Source organism: Homalodisca vitripennis, chromosome 2, assembly GCF_021130785.1.
Source record: "Homalodisca vitripennis isolate AUS2020 chromosome 2, UT_GWSS_2.1, whole genome shotgun sequence".
Lineage (NCBI taxonomy): Eukaryota > Metazoa > Arthropoda > Insecta > Hemiptera > Cicadellidae > Homalodisca > Homalodisca vitripennis.
In genome coordinates, this window is record NC_060208.1 from 25,041,192 (window position 1) to 25,060,095 (window position 18,904).

General features: G+C 34.7%; 1 protein-coding gene across 1 annotated transcript in view; it reads left to right on the top strand.

Moving 5' to 3' along the window:
• LOC124353706 (probable chitinase 10) overlaps positions 1-18,904 on the top strand; it is a 476,771-nt gene that overhangs the window by 388,568 nt on the left and 69,299 nt on the right. The window lies entirely within an intron of this gene.

Genomic DNA, 18,904 nt, shown 5'->3' on the forward strand with positions numbered 1-18,904 from the left:
CGAGAAATTATAAAGCACAAGTCTTGTGTTTTACTAAATGTCAGCTGTTATAGTTAAAATGTCGAAACAAATAACAAAACAAAACTGATATACGAGTGTGATACATTGTTCGACAATGAATATACATTCTTTTTAACGTTTAAAATATAGGCCTACTTTGAATGTTTGTATCAATAAGGGGAAGGGGGTTACTACAAAAGCCTCCTGGATACGCCTTTAGATAGGAATGGTCATATAGTCATATAGGAACGTTGCACGATTCGCTTAACATTTCTTAAATCTAAAACAAATTATGTTGGTATAACTGAGAAATGCAATACATCGCTTTCGTTAACATAAGTAAGTATTAAATAAAACGCAATGGAATTCTATGTGTTGTGCATGTTGTGAGGATGTTTTTATATCTTAAATAGATATATTTGTTGTAACGCCCATATGTTGTTTGTTTTTCTACAGTCTACGCATTGAAAACTCCGTAAATTATTTATACAAAACATTGCATGAATGTAAAGATCAAATGAGTATATGGCCATTTCACAGACCTTCCATGAACACAAATCTCCCCGTAAGGGAATCGTTCACCAGAAATAACTGCGATTTTGGTTTTATTTAATATGGTTACGGGACCGTAATGCCTCTCACCCATAACAAAACACATCCGCTGGTCTAGTGAAAAATATAGCGGGCATACATTGGAATGACCATTTTGGAAATCCCCATTGCTTCATTATTATCAGTTTCGGTAAACTGCGGTTCATTGATGTAGAATTGCTAATTTGCTCAAGTCACCCTACAGCCCTCTTTTTAGGAAAGTAATTATAAAAGGCCTTTGAACAAATTTTGACCGTGAACGTGTTACCCCTATGTTACCCTTAAATCTTTTACGGATATTGGTTTTATTAAGTACTTGATTCTTGAGTGCTATCATCGTGTTTCTTTAGTGCTTTAACTATATAAATACGTTTGAACAAAACAATCTAAAATTAAAATATATTGAAATATTTGCATAGAAATCAGATAAAATAAACATTACATTCATATAACTAGATTTTCCTTTAATTTATTGAATGCACAAAAATACACATTATACTTATAGGGAGCGTAAGGCTAAAAAAACTAAATAGATCATCTTCAAGTTTGTATTGTTTAGTAATAAATCCACCTGTCTTTGAAATATATTTAGGGTTAAAAAAAAGGTTTAACATACAAATAGAATATGACTGAAAAATGCTTTTGTTTAGGAAAATCTTTTGTCTAAATTATCATGTTCTCCTAAATACTGATAATATCCTACCCAAACAAACTCCACATTGGGTAATGGCCGTATCACTATGGCCATTATAGTGATTTATCCTCATTTAAACTAGGAAGTTCAGATATGGGGGAAATATTAATTTGATCTGAACATAATTTCATTCTCAAGGTAGGCTACTATAAAGCAATACGGATATTTGTCACGTAGGTCTTCTTGCAAACAACTGTTTAGATAAAGCAATATTTGTAACTAAATCCCATGATTTTTTCATTAGCCCATAGGAACCTTAGTTTTTTTATAGTTGTGGCAGCGATAATTTCCTCTTGCCAATGGCACAGTGTAGCGGTACGGGATCAAGCAACGTCGAGCTTGACAGCTGCTTGGATGGGTAACCGCCATTTTAAAATTGGTTATAGCAAAAATTTAAAAGTATGATTATAATTCATATACCATAATTCAATAGCTAAAACCCGTAAAAACAAACAATATAATTCTTTGGGTAAATTTTGTGTTGCCACTGAAAGAAATGTACACAGTATTCAATACGTAACTTAGTAGTTATCAGAGGCGTAAAGAATAAAAATATCAATTCAAGAACGGCCAGTAAGAAGATATATTTTATATGTTATAATTCAATCACATTCATTACTCTACATAAATTTAATGAATTTTTACTGTTAATAATGAACGTACTTGGGAAGTCCGCCCAAAATCATGATCATTACTTTACCCTTTATAAAATTAAATAGGCCAAATAAATTTGAAGGAATTAAGCCAGAATGTTATCAATGCTGGGAGGCGAGCCGCCCTTCATATCCGTGACAACATGCTGGAGTTCGGGGCCCGTTATAGATTCAAGCCGGAAGTAAGCGTCCACCAGGTACTCAGTATCGTCGTGACGACCCAGGTTACAGGAAAAACCGGGCTAGGCTGTCCCCGACGTTCCCGTCATATTTCTTGAATAAATCTGCTTCATCTTTTACATCGTAGAGTTTTAACCTTTCGTTGACCCTTGATTTAAATGATCAATTAATTGGAATCCTTTCTTTATCTTTGTTTATATCCATGGCTTTTGAAATATTTTCCAACATATTTTCATTTTTCGAGTCATTGATTTTATTACAGTAATTACCTAAATTTTTTAGGAACTAATTTTTTTGTTAAAACGTCGGGACCATTTGAAATTGGGTTTTCAAAGCAGTGTCGAAAGATTGTCTTTACAAATGGTAGCTCATCTAATTTCTGGTCTAGATTGATCTGATCAAACCGGTAATTATCCAAGGTATTTCATGTGGTTAATTTTGTATGGAAATTGTGATATCTTCGTTCACAATATGATAATATTCTGAAGCTGCATGACGTAAGTTTCACAACTTGATTCGAGGTCTCTATTGTTTAGCACTGAAAAGCAAACTCTACCAGAGATAAGATGGAACGTCAAGTTAATTGTTCTTATGTTTAAACAAAGTCTGACCTGGATTTTTGTCCAAACTTGGTTGAAACAAGGCAACTATAAAATAATGATTTGTCATTTCTGATTGAATTACTGTGGATTTGACTGAATTTGCGATTTTTATTTTTATAAATATTATGATTGATATCATTAGAGAACGCTGAAACACCAGTAGATACATTGATACAACTTACATAACAGGGTATCAATGTATCTTTGAGAGAGCTTATCTGTTAAAATACAAAAATTATGTCTCTAACCAGTCACTGCGACTCCACCCAACCCGGTGCCTACCGTCGAGATAAAACCCAAGGTCGCCGGACGGACTCATGTACAGTGCAAGCATAGCTGCTCACCGCCAAACTTTATGTCCACTCTAATACACGTGCTCCATGTAAATTCACTTCTTCCGAACACGCAAAAATATTAATTCACAAACACAATCACACCGTTGTTCTGGTTCTTACTACAAGTGTTACCAATCACATCATATCCATTTATACTCACATGCGGAATATCTCTCATCCGGCTAAGTATCTGTTAAAACGATAATGTGAAATTTGTTGTTAAATCTATTAAGAACAATCATTAACTCGTTTTCATTTATATTATACCAATGAATATTTAAACTGAGAATTGTTAAGGAATTTCTCAATTCTACAGTCTGAGAAAGTCTTAAAGGTGACCACCTCTTTATTTATGCATGCATTTACCTCTATTAGTTATCTCATCCAAAACATCATCCTCTGAGCTGTAAAATGTAACTTAACAGCTAACATTTTTCGTTCTAATACTTAAACACACAGAAAATAACCAAGACCATAAAAATTTAAAGTGAGTTGTGTGTGATCCAAATACAAAACTGACATTGTATTTTATTATGACAGTTTGTATTGTCTTTGCGGAATTGGTTAGTTCGGTGAAAAAAGTACCCTATTTAAAATTCCGATCATCGGTGCAAATATTATACACCTGTCTAAATCTTAATAGTCACTCACATGTTTAGCTTATAGTGTGGATTCAACTGTCTATTTATCATCAGAAATGCATTTTTTAACATGTACATAAGATAAAAGGTTCTAACATTTATAAGAAATACATGTATGAATATAACAATAGGTGTATAGAATAAGGAAACTGAAATAACATAAGTTTACAAGTATGTATTTAGTAATTCCACACTCAAATTGTTGCGAATAGAATGAATAATTGTTAGTAATTAAATCAGGCGATCAGCATACCTGATTTAATGTACCAGAACTCGTTTTCTATACATGAAAAATTAAAAGTGAAATAACAAACTTTGAAAAATAATTTTTGAAATCAAAACTAACTTTTAGGCTCTATAAAATGAAACATTAGAGTCTTCGAATCTGTACGTATTAATATCCTATTGATAATCAAAGTATACTGTCAAGAAAGTACACGCGAGCGCGGCACGGGCACAGACGGAATTTTGCAAGGTTTTACGTAACAGTTTTGTTAGAATTAGTTACTGAAGAACACTTTTAAATTACCGATTCGAATAACGCCCTACGGTGAGTTGGATAGTTTATTTCTCTGTAAGTTTTAGCCCTAAACCTAGTCGCAAAAATAACAAGGTTAGACTTGCAATACAAATGTGCAACTCCGTTTTGGACACAACTACAGAGCGACGAGCCATATGAACAAGAAGTAACTACCACATCTTGTCTACCTACGTGGCAGCAACAGTAGGGTCGCGGCACTGCAACTCAGTACACATTGGTTCGATTCCCACAGAAGCACCTTTTTGCTGTGGAGAAACTGTTTTTATTGTTAATATAGTAAGTTTTATTTTTTATTAATTTATTACTTAGATTCTTTTAATAATCGTGACTTGTAATTTTATCTATTTATTTATTTATTCATTAATTTATTATTGACAAAAATATGCAATTTACAAAAACCGGGAAACCCTGTATTCTTTTTAACAATTTTAAATACAGACAACATAGAATTTTAAAAAATGGATACATATCTTAGCGATGTCTCGGAAAAAAATTTGCAGCGCATCGATTAAAACTGATCCAAATATAACGGTACTGACTGTTTGCAATAAAAAACACAGCGGCGAACACCTAGTCACCATGCGTTCGCTTTTGTCACCGCTGTCCAGGACTCGGTCTGCGACCGACGCTGCTTCACCTACTCCGCCTGCCTGCTCCACGCCTGGCCCGGACCCTGCGCTGAGCGCCACCCCAACCAGATCCTCCACATCGATCAGTTCACCGGCGGGCGGGACTATTGGCGTTCCACACGTCTACGGGAGAGAATCCGATCCCTGCCGCTGCAACAAAACCTCACCTGCTCGCTACTACAAACTCACTCGAAGTGCCTACGCCTGTCGCCTCGTCGGGAGCCTCTGATGCTGACGAACTTGCGTCAGAAAACTGTAGATTAAAGGAGCAGATAAGGCAGCTCAATGTTCAACTGATGAGGGTTGTCGATCATTCCATTGAATCGGACACAAGGCTTCTTCGGTATACAAATGACATTTTCGTTGTGAGATCTTCGCTGTCCGGAGTATCAGCAGGAGCTTCTGTAAGAGACTGCGCTGTTCAGTGCGAGCCACCGGTGACCACCTGCTGTCAGCTCGCACAGTGCTCCGAGATTCGCGACTTCGTCACCAATCTGAGGACAACTATTCAGGTACTCGAAGCAGAGACTGAATGTCTACGGGCCGAGAGGGGGGTCCAGGCGTGTTCCTGCGGCTACTCTCAGGAGACGGGTGATTGGATTGTCTGTCAAAGTAAAAAATATGTTCCTATTACGGCCAGGAATAGATTTGAACCTCTCAAAAATACAAACGAGAAACCAACCATTCTCAAAACCATCGCAACCACTACTCCAGCTCAACAAAAAAAATCCCCGTACAATAACCTGCAACAATAATAAACCATCCGGCCAACACCCTCCTGGTAGAAGGCCAAAATTGAAAGGCCAAATTAAAAGAGAGTTGCTTTCCTTCAGGAATATTGTGATTGAGGGTTACAGTCATGCCCGGTTCCTCGCCGGCACGGTGCAGCGCCGCGTCTCATCGGCTATCAAAGTGACTGGCATATGTAAACCCGGGGCAAAACTCCTGAATGTAACGTACAGCGGCCCCTCGCCTCCTTCTAGCTGCTTCATCCTGCTCGCCAGAACCAACGACATCGCTGCCGGTGAGTCACACAACATCTATAATCGCCTGGAAGAAAGAGTCACCGCTCGACTGAGTTCGGCCGATGTCTTCTTGGCAACGATCCCTTATCTTCACGATCTGCTCGTTAGCCATCCTGAGAACCAACGGACCATTCTCGCCAACTACTACATAGAGGAGCTATGCGTGAGACACTAAAACCTCAATGATATCGGAAGAAAGTGGTTCACACGGATGGCATGCATCTGCGATTGTTGGGTAAAGAGCTGCTGGCCGAAATGATAGTGGAAGGCTTGGTTGCTGCTGTCGGACCGCCTGCTGCGCCTGAGTGTTCTCTAACACTGCCCAGTGCCCGCTGCCTCATCTGCAGCTGCTAATACCTGTGAGTCGTCTGCCAGTCCGGCCGAGAACCGTCTCATGCAGCATGACACTACGACGACGTCATTAAAGCTACTTCGCATGTAAAACCAGACGAAAACAATATACGCTTTCCTGTAAAAAAAACGAAGAGCCTATGATGAATGTAAAAGGAGAGAGGTGTATCAGATCCTGTTTTTTATTGAGAACATCAAAATTGTTAAACACGTTTTCAGAAGCCACTCAACATTTTCATAAAATTTCAAAATTCAAAATTATTTTCCTAAACACTCAATCCGCTGCCAATAAGTTAAAAGAGTTGGACCTCATGTGCGATGAGCGAAAACCTGATATTATTGTCATATCGGAACACTGTTTTACAACCGAAACATCAGCATTTTTAAAAATACAAAATTGGCACATATTTTGCTTCGCTCCAATTTTAAGGGAGGTAGTGTGGCATTCTTTGTAAAAATCCCATTAAAATTTGAAATAATTAGTCATTCATACTCTGGAATTTGATTTTGAGGCTTCTGGTATTAAAATCAATTTAAATTCATCCGAAAAAGTTAATATTGTTGGAATATACCGTCCAAACAACAACCAAAGTGTTATTTCATCCTTTTTTGGAACACTAGAAAGCCTGCTAACCAATTTTCTTTTTCAAACAATAAACTATTTCTCTTAATTGGCCATTTAAATATAAACACACTGAACCACACCGACCCCCACACCCGGCGGCTGCGTGATATTCTTCAATATTTTGGTCTAAATTGGTCAGTGAACTCTCTTACACGAGTATGTGCCACGACGAGTACAACCATCGACAACGTTATCACCAACATCCCGAAAGTTGACGATGTCGTGTTCAATCCTGCCATCTCTGATCACTTCGCTCAGGAGGTTGTGATTATTGGACTTGATCCGGTGACTGGGCTTGCAGAAATTACGGTCAAAAGAGCTCGAAACCCTCAAAATATTAACGAGTTAATTTATTACCTTAAGCGAGAAAGTTGGAATTTTTTAAATAACATTCAGTGTCCAAATAAAATGGACAATGATTTTAATGACCGCTTTCTCTATTATTTAAATATTTCATGTCCTTACATACAATTCAATTTACGCAGTAAGCGACATAAGAATACTTGGATTACACAAGGTATTCTCACATCTCGTGAAAAACTTAAATTTTATCACTCATTAATACAAACAACGAAAGATTTTTCAAAAATTATAGAAGAATATATAAGAAAGTTATAAAAGCAGCTAAAGCGTATGAATTAAACAAAATATTAAAGAATACCGAGAACTTTTCAAAAACAGCATGGAAAATAGTTAATGAATCCGTAAAACGAGAACATCCAATACAAAAATCAAAACAATGTTTTCTGCTCGTTGAAAACCAACTTATAGATGACCCTCAAAAAGTTTCTGACGAATTTAACAAGTATTTTGCCTCAGTTGGTTCGTGTGATGCGTGCTTCAATGAAACCCTCTCCCGCAATCTTGGTAGAGAACCGGTATGATCTTGACCCCTGTCGATGAGGCTGAGAAGGCTGGTATTGTGTAAAGACTAAATTGAAAGAAATCTTTTGACAACAGTGGTATGTCCATGTGGCTAGTCAAAAAATGCTCCAAGCATATCTTTACTCCACTAAAAAAGTGGTAAACTCCTCATTTCAATCTGGAGTTTACCCGGATGATTTGAAAACAGCAAATATTGCCCCGATTTTTAAGAAAGAAGATCCTCATCAAACCAAAAATTACCGCCCAATCGCAATCTTGCCAATTTTCAGCAGAATCTTTGAAAAGGCATTTTTGAATCAACTAAACGTTTTCTGGAAAGATTTGACATACTCTGTCCTGAACAATTCGGTTTCCATAAAAACAAATCAACAATTGATGCGGTTTCAAGTCTTGTGGATATTGTTATCGATGGTTTTGAGGGACGGGATAAGGTGCTCAGCATATTTCTTGACCTTTCTAAGGCTTTTGACTGCGTGCATCATGGGACACTGATGCATCAGTTAGAGACATGTTGAATACGGGGTCTGCCTGCCACACAGGTGGATCTCGACCTACTTGAAGGATAGATACCAGTGCGTGCAGATCTCAAATGCCATGTCAGAAAAATTGAAAATGGGAAATGGCGTCCCTCTGGGATCGATCCTTGGGCCAGTGCTTTTTACCATTTACGTTAACAATTTCAACTCATCGATCCAGAATGGAAAGGTGATTCAATATGCTGACGATACGACTCTCTGCATTACTGCAAATTCTGTGCAGAAGCTTGAAATTAATTCATTTGTCACAGTGAATACATGCATCCAATTTTTTCTGAAATCAATTTGAAAACAAACAGCTCAAAATCAAACAAAATTGGTTTTTGTCCGAGACAGCGTGAAGGTAGTGCACGACCTGCTGTCCTGGTAGTGATGACAAACTCTTAGAGGAATATGACTCCATCAAATTCCTAGGGATGTACCTAGATCGAGGTCTGACCTGGGACAATCATGTTGAAAGTGTTTGTTCCAGAGTAACTTCAGGTTTGTATGCTTTGCGGAATCTGGCAAAACACTGTTCTCACGACATCCTGAGAGTAGCATATCTTGCCCTTGTTTATCCGCACCTTGCATATGGAGTAAGACTCTGGGGCAGCTGTGCAAACAACAAACTGGAAAGAGTGTTTCACCTTCAAAATAAAGCTGAACGAATCATTAAAAACAAAAGAGAAGAGAGTCGTGCAGGGATGCCTTTAGGGAGCTGGGTTTACTGACCTTGCCCTGCCTCCACATCTTCGAGGTGGCTGTGTTCTGTAATAGCACATTGGCACAGGGAAGGAACACTCACCAGTATGAGACAAGAGGGAGGGACAACTATCGCAGTCAACCACATCGAACGGTGGCATCTCATAATTTGCCATCGCAGGCTGGTGTTAGGTTGAATAGAATAGAATAGAATATATTTATTTTTCGAAAGTAATTACAATCCATCACAATATCACAAATTATCATAATTAAAAGAATAAAAATACTATATATAAGTCTAAATGCAACACACATATTCTAGTATATATCCAATATATATTTACTTTAAAAAAACATAGGGCCTCTAAGGCAAAGCCTGTGTAGAGGTTCCTTCTCTAATATTAAACATTTTGCGCTACAAAGATTTTTATATTTTATTTAACCACATAAAGTCCCACTACATAAATGCAATTGTGGCAATATAACTTCAACAAACCTAGCCGATTAGAATAATATTTGTTTCTTGACGATATTGATTTAACACAAATTAAACTTGTATATTAATAAGGTGATCAATATTATCTTTTTTTAAGCCAAAACTTCTATTTTTTTGCAAACAACTTAGCATTTTTACAATATGCAATACTTTTCGGAATAATATTAAAAGTTCTAGGACCCATAAAACAATAAATTTTTGTAAAAAATGTCAAATTTGGCTAGGGTACTTCCAAACGTTCTTTATACCTCAATTTTTCTTTGGAACAATTATTTAATTCATTCAAATTCCCACTTTTTATGAAAAAAAGTTTTAATACTTTATATACAAACATAGATCTAATATTTTTTTTTTACTGTGTAAAAACTGGTTTCAAATTGTTGTGAAAAGTCCCACCCCACAGAAAATACCATATTCCAGTCTACTGTTTACTAATGAAAAATACAACATACTTAAGACATCTTCCGTGCACATGTTTTTCAAAAAATAGAAACATCTTAATGTATTGTATAACTTTTTCTTTAAACTTTCAATGTATTTCTTCCAATTTACCTCCCTGTCTAAAATTACTCCCAAATATTTCAAACTATAAGCCTGTGACACAATTGCACATCTATTATCGCAATGGGTATTTTTAAGCAAACAGTCCATACATTTATATATAATTTCATTATCAAATTCTTGCTCACTTCTTAAATTGAAATTTATGTATTTTGTTTTTTCCGGACTTAAAAGCATACAATTGCTTGTAAACCACCATTGAATAGCGTTCAAGTCTGAATTCATGGCTTGCTCTATTTCAGTCCAACTATTTTTTACGTAACACAAAGCTGTGTCGTCCGCAAAAGATGTTAATTTTCCATTTAATTTTGCATTACAAAGATCATTCATGTATATTAAAATAAATTGCTCCCAAAACTGACCCTAGGGGTACTCTAATACTAATGTAACCAATTTCACTAAAAACGTTGTTAATTTTCACACATTGACTCCTTTTTGATAAATAACTTACAAACTAGGAATACGCATTTCCTCTAACCCCGCTCATATATAACTTTTCCAAAAGAATTTTGTGATCTACTGTGTCAAATGCCTTTTTTATGTCTAAGAAAATTCCACTAACTTTTTTCCGGAATTTAAGGACTCATAAACTAAATCCATGAAACGTTTTAATGCTACCTCTGTACTCAACCCTTCCCTAAATCCAAACTGATTTTCACTAAAAAAACATGTTTCTTTCAAGAAATGTAACTAGTTTCTTTCTCTTTAATTTGTCTAATATTTTTGCGAAAGTAGAAAGAAGATATATTGGTCTATAGTTATTGCAATCGTTAACAGAGTTATTTTTATGCAAGGGTATCACCACTGCAACTGCAGTCTTTAACATATCCGGAAAAATTCCCTTTTCAAAACTTAAATTAACTAAATACAACAAAACATCTGAGATCTTAGGATAAATTTGTTTTAGCAGACCAGAACTAATATTATCAATCCCAGGTGAAGTTCCACTCATGAGTGAATTAATTACTCTAATCAAATCTTCAGCAAGCACTGGATCAACAAACATGGAGTTAACTGAGTGTTTTATCTTAAAGCAATTCTTAAAATAACATGAATTCAGATTACTAGGTTTTGTCTTCGTGATATCCAATGTATTCACAATAGATAAGAAAAAATTATTAAACTCATTACAAATAGTTTTAGTATCCTTAACTTTTAACTTCATTACCATTTATGTTCAGACTCTTTATTGATTTATATTTTACTTTTTGACCAGTCAATTCATTTAATACTTGCCAGGTTCTTTTTGAGTCATCGTTACAGATTTTAAAAACATTCTCATAGTATGAAATTTTTTAATTTTTTATTTCAATCTGAAGTTTATTCCTATATTTTTTAAAATAATTAATTAATTAATCATTGTTCGGATGATTTTTAACTTTCTCAAAAAGCTTGTTTTTAATTTTTATTTTCGCACATATATAATTATTCATCCACGGTTTAATTTTAACTAAACTTTCCCTAGCATTGCGTTTTTCAACTTTACATTCAGAAATAACTGACAGAAGCTTACTGTGAAAAGTATAAAATGCAGAGGACGGGGTTTTGTCACTGTAAATATCTTTCCAATCTACGCTATCTAGAGTTGTTTTCAGTTTGACGTAATCAATACGATAAGAAGGGCAGAGCTCGCAGGTGTCATGTCTATCTGTCTGTCCGTCCGGTTAGCGCACACTCGTACACTCAAGACAACCATCCGGTGGTCCGTTATGTTTGTGTCAACAACCATCACTTCCGCCTCCGTCATATATTTGTTTGTTATCTTTGTAAAAACATGATCAATGCAGGAAATCGATTCAGATGTAATTGTAGTTGGTTCTTTTATTAAACATTCGAATCCATTTGAGGAAAGAAAAGTATTGTATTTATCAACAGTTCTGTCATTAATAAGTAAATTAAGATTTACGTCACCAATAAAAAAAACATTCCTCTTATTATTGAAGTTATAGTTGTCCACAAAATATGTGTTAATTTCGTTCAAAAATCCTTACTAAAACTGTGCAGTCTATGAATTTAAATTAAACAGAAATATTGAGAGTTAAATTTAAATTATAATTTTAGCATATCAACTGACATAATATTAACAATATCAAAACTATTGACTTCAATACCCGACTTAATAAATATTGCAATACCTCCAGCTCTATGATGTCCGTTAGGTTTTATGTAACTTGTGTAATTACGAATATTGTCAAAATTTATTTCATTTTCGTCAATCGAAATTTCTGACAATACTATTATTTCGGAATGCAAACCTCTACCACCATTTCAGCCAAGAAGCCATCAAAATTACTCCTCATACTGCGAATATTGTGGTGTAATACGTCTAAATTCTTCCACTCTTTAGTCATTAAATAGTTTTTGTTATAAACTCATTTTCACTAAACAAATAAAGATCCATCAAAAATACAAAAACTACAATCTAATATATACAAGAATCCATCAATGTTCAAGACCAGATAAAAGAATATTAAATCAAAATTCAACATAATAATACAAAAATAACAGATACGCTCTTTCCATAAACTCAAAATATTCATTTTGTTTATAGTTATAATTCTAACGTAAAGTTGTTATTACATTACAGCGCTTGACAGTTCCATAATTAGTTTATAAAGAAATTATAAAATAATATTATTTTGTAGCAATACAATAAAAATAACCCTTGGAATACAAATCAAAATACTGGAAAGGTTTACACTTGTGTAAAAATTAATACTAAATGAAACTACGTACATAATTACAGATACCGTTGATAGTCCTCCTCACTCGAGATGACCTTGACTGGCGTTTTCCCGTTTCGGACCCAAAGTAATTTGTAGTTCTTCTCACGCTGAAACTTCCTCGCCAATACATGTAACCTCCTCCGAGCTGGTGATAGCGACTCATTGACATAGATCGGGCGATCGTCCTTCCTGCCAATGTGACGGGTCGACAGGGTCGTCTTCACACGCCTCCGCTGAATGAAACTCTCTTTGACTATTATCCCTGCTCGAATTTCACTATTATCCCTGGTGGCTTGTCTTCAGTTTTCTGTACGCCCAACCTGTGACATGCGTCAACCATAGTGTCAGAGATATCAAAGTCCAAGGCCCTTCCGACGTCTTTAACAATGTTTAACACATTTTCAGCAGGCTCCAGAGGAATTCCTTGAATCTCAATGCAATTGCTTCTTGAGTATTGCTCAATGTCTTCCAGACGACTTTCCAACTCCTTTACTTTTTTCTTTAATTGGCCATTTTCAGTTGTGAGGGCCTCTATGAGATTACTCATCTTACTACACTCGTTACTCTGAGCCTTCACTGCATGTGTATTTTCTGCAAGTTGCAAATTCATAGCTTCGATGGCAGTATTAAAAATTTTTTCATATTGTTTTTGACTGTCCCTTATTTCAGTAGCGACCTTCATAACGTCTTCAAGAGATAACCTGCCCTCGCCCGCCTCTGACTCAAATTGATTAATAGGCTCCCTGAGAATCTTAAAACATTGGCAGTACTAAAAAATTTAAATCTCGTCTTCAACGCCTATTGGTGTCAGGTGCTTTTGACACGGTATGTGAGTTCATGGATTAACAGGATCTGATATAGGCATTGCCTGTTTGTCTGGATAAGGAACTTTTTGTATGTATAATTTTGTGTGAATGAGTAAATAGACTAGGCTAATACAGACTGCTTCCATACAATATCGTATGCTGTTAAAAGGCAATAAAGACTGATTTGATTTGAGAAAGCACTTTATTCAACGTTCGATAGTATGCCCTGTACAGAAACCCGGCAAATCTTGGTCCGAGAATGGTGGGGGATTTCCCCTCATTCGAGTATTTAGTTTGTTATACTCACGCTAGGCGAGCTACTGTACAATCAAATGAACTTTACAGGCAAGCAGCACTTCTTGGTCCAGGATGTTACACGCTCTATACAGAGCCTCGTAACTTGCGGGTCCGGACCAACACGTTCAAGGCCCGGACCAGCATGAGGCGCGATGACCAACAAGGTACGCACGATTTACGCTCCTGGACCAGCAAGTGCTGAGGTTCTAAACATATATATATATATATATATATATATATATATATATATATATATATATATATACGAGCATTATTATCTGCTAAATACAAAAGCCAAAAATTGGATTATTAAGTGTTAAGGGAGTTGTCAATACCAGTCTGGAGTAGCCTAGATAGATTTTCTAAATAGGAAAGGCCTATGGGTTAATCAGGGAATTTAAGAAAGTTGTCAACTCTGACTGGTAGTTTTTACGTGATTGAGAAAAAGACAAACGCGCGCGCGCACACGCACATACACAGACAACATTGAAGATTTACTAAAACTTCTTGCCAGTTGTAATGTTTCTTAAGTAATATTCGTTTGTAATAAGTTTTGGCGGCTAATAAGCGTATAGGCTTAATATACGAGAAAGATGATAATACTCTGAGAAACAATTTTATACCAGTAGATTTATCCCATGTCAACTCAATATCTACCAGATACTCCCTCAGTTTTGTTATTTCATCACATAAGTTTTGTATGTGATGAGTGTGCCACGCTCTAAACAAGCGAGTGAAAAATCAACAAGAAATACAAGCGAGTAACGAAAGCTTGTCATATAATCTTGCGAAAAAGGTCGTTCCTGAAAATGTAGAATTTATAACGCACAATAGAAAGTAACGGTGGTATAAATCAAATCAAATCTTTAATTGCTCTTCACAATTACACATTGTATGGAAAACGTCAGAATTAATTATAAATTTAAAACTCGCATACCACATTACCACCATGTCCAAACTTACATAATTATCATGCATTCCAGTCTTATTCATCCATCGCCAATCTCAACCCACTTCCAGCGCTGGAGTCAGTCATCGAATTGGGCGGTCTCCCAGTTAAACGCCAGAAACTCTACAACGCTGTAGAATGCATTTGACACCAGGAAGCGCTTAAGACGAGCTTTTGACGCCTTGGGCGTTTGGGCGTTTGTAGTAAAATTTGGCAAACTGTTGATGAAATGAACACCTGCCTGCGAAGGCATAAAGGTGTCATAAACCACCGTTCTGTGTCTTCCAGTACGGTAGTTATCTTTGCCTCTAGTCTCATACCCGTGTATGTCACGTCCCCTGGTTATGGCACATTTAGACAAACAGAACCAAGATGTTTCTAAAATGTAGAGACTGGGCAAAGTCAACAGTTGCAAAGTTTTGAATGCTGTCCTGCACGACTCTCTGAAATTCAACTTTGCGATGATACGAATAGCTTTTTTTTTGCAATTTGAACACCCTCAGGAAATTATTGCCTGTACAGGCCCCCCACAACACCAATCCATAGGAAAGGTGGGTGTGAATTAGCCCATAAAATGCCTCAATCAATACCTGACTGGGGCAGTACCGGGCCAAGGACCTCAAAACACATATTCCTGAGGACAGTTTGGCGCACACATAATCAATGTGATTATTCCATTATTCAACCCTCGGTCGAGGAGTATTCCAAGAAATTTTGAGGAGTAGACTTCTTCCAATATGGAATCTGCCAACATGACGGCTTACCCACATTGGGAGTCCGTTGGACGCAGTGTGAAATTCAAAACGTTGGATTTCGAAGAATTCGTTTGAAGGATAATATTTTACACTAAATACGAGAGGCAGAACCTTTGAATTAATGTAAAAAAATTGCTATAGTTGTGGTATTTACGTATCATAGTTTACACGTCAATATTGTTGTATGATAACTATCACGTTCAACAAATATTGCAGTTTAATTGTATGTTTTAACCATAAATCACTTCTGTGGTATCCTTCTTTATATTTTACATTACAATACCATTCCATAAATCATTTATTTATCAATATGTTTTATAAATAGTTTAAATTTAAATGTTATAATGCAATAAAACAATCATCTGATGCATCAGGGGAAATCTATTAGCCTCGTACAAAATGTCAATCAACAATAAACAAATGTTATCGTTTTCAATATTGTAAATATGCATTGTGTATTTTTTCATATCATTAACCACATTTTATTAATTTTAAATAATAAACATTTTAATAAATTATACCACACAGACTAGTTTGTTTTGTTCGATTTAGCATTGAATACATTTCTAAAATTACAATTGCGCTTCTGGTGTATGTTTAAAGTTGATGATGTGCCAAAAATTTTAGAAGTTTTTGTTTATAACAAATATACTTCACTTTATAACGTAAAATATTAAACTCTATAATATGATAGTTACTGCTATATTCTTGTCTAAGAATGTGTGTATAGATAAGCTAAAGCTTTCAGAAGATAAGCTACAATGATTGCTTTTCATTCGATAGTCACCAATAAATGATTGCTTTTAAATATTTTTAATGTAAGTATATTTTGTATCCTCCAGTAGTATAAAATTTATTTTTAATGTTTTGCTAATTCTTTTAAATGCAAGGTAGGAGTACACCACACCAATGTCGCGTAACAACCTTCTCTGAAGCATGTAAATCCTATAATCTTTAACTCATTGGATGCTCGAGACGTCATGTGGGCTGATAAACAAACATCATTAACCAAATGACCTAACTCCATGGTGAGAAGTAAAAGTAAAACACATTCTTGCCTATGTATAATAATGACGTTTTTGAAAATTTAAAGTCTGTGGTTCATACTTTTTTTAATATCTTGGTAAAACATTTTATTACTTCTTTACTTTCTGCTCCATTTAAGTCTTAGTGCAAAAATTGTTTAATGTATGTTGGTGTGTCATATTAGTGTATTACAAGAGATATTCGTAGCGTTTAATCGATTAAGTATGTACATTGTTATTTCCGCGATAGGCGTAATATCACAATACTGTATGAGAAAACAGCTACGCTTTATGACAGGTTTATGTGGTTTTATCTAAAAGCTAATGTGTCAAATCCATGTATGCCTCGACCCCTTGTCAGGGCACAGTTTTAAGTTAATGTGGGCATTTTATAAATAAAATTCAAGTTACCAAAACAAGCCAAGACCCTTAAACAATTCTTGAAAATTTCGGTTTTGCTATGCAAAGCCATCTTCAGTCAATGCATGTTATTAAAAAGTTCAAATAATAAGCAATAGTCTGCATTGGTGAGTTTATAGGGGTGGGGATTTATCGGTCATAAAACAATTTAGAATCAAAACCAAAAGCTATGAACTGCAATCACGTCTGCGAGTAATAATTTACTCTCACTAAAACATAGCCTATTATTTAGGGAGAGAGTAAAGCAATAAAGTATTGTACAGGTTTCACTAAAACACAACAGCCTCCAGTGGAACAACATGCAATGTTATGTTACACGGCTAATGAAATATTTTCGTAAGGCCTATTAATCTATGAAACACAAAGAGTATCCTTATATTGTGTTAGAGATGTAGCCTTGAAAAGTGTTTTATAAATATGTATAATACAATATAAATAAACCATTTAACAATTTTGTAAACTTTTATTTTTGTTACTATGTACATTTCGAAATCTGTGATTTCATCTTCAGGTACTAAGGTTAAGTTATGAAAATAAATAATTAAAACCAATTTGTCATGTTTTTTTCACTACCTTGGTGGCTAAATTTGTTGTATTTAATTTTATGTGTAATCAATGTATATTGTTTAAAAGTCTATCGAATAATACATTTTTTGTTCGAAAATCTTTGTCATTTAATAATATATTATGATTAATTTTGGCACTTTTTTAGATTTCAATATGTTCTAAAGTAGATAATAAGCGACATTTTTTGCTTGTGTGTAAAATTTCAAGATTGTTTTCGATGTTAGTGTATGTATGGCCGGTGTTATTTAAATGGTCTGCATATTTTGAGTTTGACGATGTTTTTAATGCTTTTATGTGTTCATTAAATCTAATTTTGAAGGATCGCCCGGTTTGTCCAATATAGTGGGATTGACAATCGTTGCAATTTAATTTGTAACATAGTAACAAAAATAAAAGTTTACAAAAGTGTTAAAAGGTTTATTTATATTGTATTATACATGTTATATTGTGTTTCTTGAACTCGAACTTAGCTACCACTGGATTACTTAGACTGGTTTAATTTCTAAATCTAATTCATTTATTACTTAGCTATAAAGTAGTTCCATTTGCAAGTTAACTATCATGAACATTAAGATTTTCCAAGGAATAATATATTTATATCGGAAAGAAACTAATAAAAAATACCGTGATTATTTAAAAATGCTAGAGGAAATATAAAAGAAAACTCAAGATGAAACAATTTTCTAACTTTACTTTAGTTATAATTACAAAAATGTATAATTTTAAATTATTTTATTGTAAAAGTACTTAACATTTAACCTACGCAACTGTATATACTCTTTGTATACTCTTAAAATTTATTTTAAGAATATTAAATTCGTCCAGTATAAACAAAGTTTAATTATTCCCATTTGTTTTAATCCAGAAAATCTCATAAAAGTTGTATAAAGTTCAACTTTCCTAAACTCTACCAATCCCTAAGAGTGGTGTGTGTGCAACGACATAAAATCAAAATTCTATATTCAAATCCTGTAATTTAACGCAACAAGCAACTTAATCTAAATCTTAAGATCAACACACTAAATCTTTTAAAATCTTAATATTGTATAATATGCAAAGGTATTCTGATTGTAAATACCCATAACATTTTCCGCCCACCAATATTCATAAACTAGTAGATGTTTTGTCACCATATATGGATAGGTACTAAAGGATACCCCTGATAAAATTATATTTTAAGATTTAGTTAATACTATAACCGATAATAGAGATTATTATTTCTTAGCTCTCTTTACGTTATGATTTTATACATTTAGATAATTATTTATATTATAAGTTTGAAACTACTGTGAGTTTTTTTTATATTTTCATAACATTTAAATACAGGAGG